Here is a 5,892-nt window from a genome sequence, read left to right as displayed (position 1 = left end):
TTATTTGGCCGCCTTCTTGGGGTGTAGGTTGTTGATGTGGCCACACTTTTTGCAGCAGTTAACAGCGCGGGGATACAGGCGGTGGTAACACTTGGGGCAGATCATCTGGTTGCAGTTGTACTTCTGGATGAGCTGGCGGAGGGAAGGCTCCATGGTGAAGCCCCGCAGATGAAGCACCAAGTACAGGGTGCACTCTTTATGGATATTATAGTCCGAGAGTGCTGCCATCTTCCAGCTGTTTGCCTGCAAAAATCAGACGCTGCTGGTCAGATGGGATGCCCTCCTTGTCTTGTATTTTAGCTTTGACAGTCTCAGTAGTGTCCCTGGGCCCGGACTCAGTGTGATGGTCTTGCCCATCAGGGTCTTCACAAAGATCTGCATCTCTGCGTCTGCTGGGGCAGCTGCCTAACCTCCTCATTGAAAGACAGAGATGGATGGTATAAATTTGAAAAGAAAGTTCCAGATGGGGAAACAGTGGTCCTACAGTAGGACAGAGTCTATATTTTATTTTGGGTTGAGGAGCACATACACTTGGCTATAACACATCTTCACTGAGAATAGAGTAAGATGAAATAAGATTTATGTGGTAGCAGGAATAATTCAGAGTAAACACTGAGATCTTCAATTATGCTGGAGATTGAAATGAGTGGGGAGGGGCCCTAAAGCACCCCTTCTCCAAAGGAGTCCTCCCATACTTGGGATAGGCTATGGGAGGGACACCTGGACTCAGGGACTCAGCCACCACTTTCTGTTGTACCATTAAAAGGTTTGGATGTATGGTCATCGGAGGCAGGAAGGGCCCTGCAGCTTCAACCATCAGCCCCGACACAGATGGGGTAGGAGGGGGAGAGAAGCAAAGATCCTCTCCTACCCAGATTGTGAGGGGAGAAACTGAGGTCCAGTCACTCAAATTGATAAGTATTTATCAGACACCTACTATGTGCCAAGCACTATACAAGGCACTGAGCATCCAGCGATAATCACAGCATAGTCCTTGTCAACTAGGTGCTTACAGTCTAGTCGGGAAGACAATTATCTCATTTAAAAAAGGTTTGGAGCACTTACTATGAGCCAGACAGAGTTGCAGGAGCTAGAGATGCAAACGAGACAGACTCAATTCCTGCCCTCTCGTAGAGCACCGCCTGGTGCAGAAGACAGGTAAGTAACAGGCAGTTAGTTATTCAGGGTGATGTGTGCTATGAAGGGGAAAGGACAGTTGCCATGTGGAGACATGCATGCAAGGAACACCTACCCTAGTCTGTGAAAAGGGGAAGTGAGGATAATATGAAAGAGACAACCCAAATCTACCTCAAAGGACACAGAGAAATCAGAGGCAGAGTGGCATGGGAGGGTGTTCTGGGCCAAGGTTTGTGTGCCTGTTCAGCATCCCACCAGGAGCTGGTCAAATCAGGTCCAGGCCAACTTTCCTCCTTCTAGGCACAGGATGGCACCGGCCTGCCCCAAGGCAGCTCTTCCAATGTCAGTGGGGAAAGCCAGACGGCCATCCTAACAGAGCCAGACCAGTTTTCCGTATTCTGCAGGGAAGCTTCTGCCTCAAGGCTAGGCTATTTGGGAAGGCTGGGGGAAGGGGCTCTGTGGAGGGTCTTACTCTTTAGACCTCCCCTCTCACTGATAACAGTTTTGAAACAAACCAGACTTTACATAAAAAGAAACAGGTGATCTGTCTCTCTAGCTGCAGCTGAATACAAACCAGGACAAGAAAGAATTGTCCCTTCCAGAACATTTCTACCTCCCCAGTCCTAAGCAGCCCACACCAGCCACCAGACAGAAGTGGAGTAGCAAATCAGGAAAGGCATGTGGGAGAAGAAAATGGCCTGGGTAAAGGCCCAGAGGCAAGAGCGCCTGTGGCATCTTTGGAGAACTGCCGCCCTCGCAATGCAGAGGAGGTTGGCACAAGCTCAGAAAGGCCCAGTACATCAGGCTGAGGGGTGGGGACAGTGAGGGAACCCTGAGGGTTTCATGGTTGAAAATTTGACACATTTTTCTATAATACAGAAAATAAAATAACGTCACACTCTTCTACCCACTATCCAGACTTTAAGTTTTATTAAGGCACTATTAACATTTAGTCAACTTTGCTCTGGAGTTTTTTTGTTTTGTTTTTTTCAAATAAACAAAATAGATCATTACAGATAAATCTGAAGCTCTCCTTTTCCCACCCCCCAGCACCATTCTCCTCTGTCGCAAAGGCACCGCCATCATGAATTTGGGGTGGTTCTTCCAGTTCACATTTTTCTATTTTTACCACACACATATATCCATGAATAACATATTATATTGCTTCAGTCCTTTTTTTTTTAATAAAAGCTGCCCAACTGTTATGACATCATTTACAACTTGATTTTTTTCACTCTGCATTTTGAAAAAGTCTTTATTTGAGGTTTTTGGCAAAGTATCGACAAGAGTAGATCTGGGTTTGTAAGATCACTGTGGCTACCAAGCTAGGGATTCCAGGTGATAGGGTAGGATTAAGGATGGTGACAGCAGGAAAGAGGGTAATAGATGTTCAGAAGGTCAAATCCACACCATAGGTCACTGATGGCAAGCTCATGAGGGCAGGGATTTGCTTTATACATGCTGTTTTTCAGCACCGTGAACAGGGCCTAGCTGAAAGATGCCCAGTAAATATTTGTTGACTGAGAGAGGTTGATAGGGACAGAGGGACCCAGAATGACTCCCCTGTTCCCAGCTCAATGTGACTGTCTCCAAGAGGAGGGTCCCAGGAGGAGAAGCTGGACTAGAGGGGACGATGAATCCAGAAGCCGTCCTTCTGGGCCAGAGGAAATGAGGCTGCGTTGCACAGGAGGGGTCGATGTTAGAGAGCAAACCAGACTTCCGGTTCTCAGGCTTGAAGGCTATGAAGGATTTGAAGGAACCCAGAGGTTCAGTCCTGCTGGGGGCAAAGGGTAGTTGGAAAACAAACCAAATTCAAAAACCAGTTTCCTCAGAAGGCAGGGAGGCCAGGGTCCAGCTTCTGCATTTCCCACAATGAACGTCTTGTTGCCCTCTGCGCAGTGGGTACCTGCAGCCCATTAACCAAGGCAGAGGAGGAGGAAGAAGGTGTAATAAGCGATTCTAGACTCATAAAGAACTTGTCGGACGCCCACACTCCCAGTTTTGCTCCCACTCCATATTCATCAACAAGATGGACAGGCAGGGTGCTCCTGATTGCTTTCTAGGGACTTATTCTAAACCAAGTTCAATCTCTATTCAGGGAGGAATGTGAAATATAACCTGCTTTTCTGCTCTTAAGACCCAGAGTTCTGGTCATCACCTCGTAAGGCTGCCCTCTGCAAAGAGCTCCCTCAAAGCCACTGCCACCCTTCCCTTCTTCACCCCACCACCTCCTGCCCCAGGCTCAGCCATCATCCACCCTCTACTGCCAATTCACCTTTAAACAGTCCCCTGTTTGTCTTGTTTTTCTCCTTCTCTGACACACCCTCCTCCCCTGGAAGCATTCTCTGCCCCGCCTTCCTCCTGGCCCCAAGTGCTGTGTTCCTGAACTGAGTCTGACAGCTCCCAGTTCCGTCCTCATCTGTCTTTGTCCCTCTTTCCAGCCCCTTACCTGAGCCTTTGATAGCTTGGCCTCAGAGTCCTTCGGGTCCTGGGAATGGTTAAGTGGCATCTCCCTACATCATCTCTGGGTTCAGGGGGGTAAAAATGCTTTTACCATCCCCAGTGCCCCTCTCTTGGGGGGATGGGGGGCTAGAGGGTCACTTTAATTTAGTTTGATCTGGCAGAGTAAGGAATTTCCTTCTCTCAGAAATGTAACTCTCATGGATCTAAGTCACTTGACTCCCTTTACTAGGAGTACTTGCAGTTTAGATTTGTTCTTTCTTCAAAGAATTTTAAATATCATGAAGTAATGGAGTAGGTATAGAGGAAAATCTTAGAAGGGCTGGCCAGGGTCTAGTCAGCCCACTTTTCCAAGAGTTTGCCTTTTGAAGGGGTGATGAGATCCATTGGGAAAGCCCCTGTCCTCTGGATCCAACCCCTAGAGACGCCAAAGGACCAACCTAATGATCCTCAAATCAGGCTGGGCCCAGTCCCCTCGCACCTTGAACTTGGGCAGACTTCTGATTTTTATCAGAGCAATAACGTTTTGCAGAATACCACCTCCCTGAACCCCCACACTGAGCAGAGAGTCACACCATGTAGATTTCCACCTTAAAGAGGTGGAGATGCAACACAGCCCCCCAAGTCATGTGACTTACCCAGCTGTTCTTCCTCAGTGGATAAATTACTGGGACTTTTTTCTCTCTCTTCCTTTTCACCTATCTGGACTGTTAAATTTTTCTACAATCAACATATATTGCTTGTATTCTTAAGAAGAAAGTAAAACTTTAGAAAGATGAGGAATTAGGAGTGTAGATGTAGAGGGCTGTGGTGGTGGCCTCTGCCGAGTGAGGAACAGAGCCCTAGTCAGATGTATGTCCTGTGGATGCTCTAATGAGGTGAGGGCCGCTCCAGGGGAGTTTGAGAACACGGAAGCCTTGAGCCCTGGGTGGTCCCAAGGCTAGGTCAACAGAGTGCACCTGCAGAGGACTAGAGTGGGAGGTAAAGAAAGAAAAGAGTCAACAAGGCCCAGATGGGCAAATTCCTTCCACAGTCATAAAACTTCAAAGATCTATAAGTGACAGGTAGCCTTCAGGTCTTTCTGTAAGAATCCAACCAATTTTAAGTGTCCTGCTTTGCAGTCTTCTATAAATTGTGACTATTCATCCCATTGATGATTAGTGGTTTGGCTGGTAATTATTAAACAGGAGGAGTCAGAAATAAGTCATCATGAATTTAAACCAAATACTTCATGTTCTTAATGCTAATGTTCTTCATGTTCTTGAACGTTAAACAGTGGGGAGGTGAAAACCATTATGTTGTTGGCTTGTTTTGTTCTTTCAGAGTGACAAAGTCAGAAATCCTGGCTCTTGCCCAGGCTCTGTCTCTGACATAAAGATTCTCAAACTTTTCTGCCAAAGTCCTCTGATATTAGAGGGAGAAGAGTGAACTGGACATCAGTAGTGTGGGGGCTCAGTTTGAAGGGCCCTCACAGAAGACCAAATTCTTTCGAAGACTTAAGTTTTAGCCTTAAAATTGTGCAAACTTGGCATTTGATTACATAGTATACTTTGTGTCTTAATATAAAAACGAAGTTTTAAACATTTTTGCCATCAAAAAACCTCTGTGATCCTCAGAGAGGCTTCTTATGTATCCTGTGACACCCCCACCATATGGCCACCGTAGTGTGACCCTGGGGCACCTGCACCCCATATGAGAAGTGCTTCAGTGGGTGGGGTAAGTCCCCTCTCTGTTTGATTTAATTCGTCAAACTTCCCTGCCACTGTCCCAGGTTATATCTCTAGTGACTACCATTTAGTGAGCATTTACCATGTGCCAGACTCTGGTGCCAAATGCTTTATATGAATTATGTCATTTAAATTCTTACAACCAGGGCCAGCCAAGTGGTGTGTTGGTTAACAGTTGGCTTGGGACACCAGCCCTGAGCAGCAGGGTCCCAGTTCAGATCCCACATGAGGGCCAGTGACACTGCACCCTTTATAGCTAAGATGGTGCACAACAGCTCAACCTGGAGCTGGGCTGCCGTGAGTCGCCAGCAATGGTGTAGGCTGCAGCCCCTGCTGCAGTGGGCTACTGGAATGGCTGGCAGCCAGCGTGAACTGCTGTGAGCCGCCGTGAGTGGCCTGTCCAATGGCCAGCAAGTGACTGCCTCACCCAGCAAGAGCGCAATGATAATACAAACATGGGCCAGTGAAGCGATGTCCTCTACAACTAGACTGAAGAACAAAAGGACAGCAACTTGTCTGTTCCCCTTCCCCGATTCCCCAACGCTGTTCCCCTCCCCCAATTCCCCAA

General features: G+C 47.4%; 1 pseudogene; it reads right to left on the bottom strand.

Moving 5' to 3' along the window:
- Positions 1-387, bottom strand: LOC109391792 (ubiquitin-like; annotated as a pseudogene).
- Between the last annotated feature and the right edge of the window lie 5,505 nt (positions 388-5,892).

This window comes from Hipposideros armiger, unplaced genomic scaffold (genome assembly GCF_001890085.2).
Source record: "Hipposideros armiger isolate ML-2016 unplaced genomic scaffold, ASM189008v1 scaffold_303, whole genome shotgun sequence".
Classification (NCBI taxonomy): domain Eukaryota; kingdom Metazoa; phylum Chordata; class Mammalia; order Chiroptera; family Hipposideridae; genus Hipposideros; species Hipposideros armiger.
This window is presented reverse-complemented; position numbering and strand designations above follow the sequence as displayed.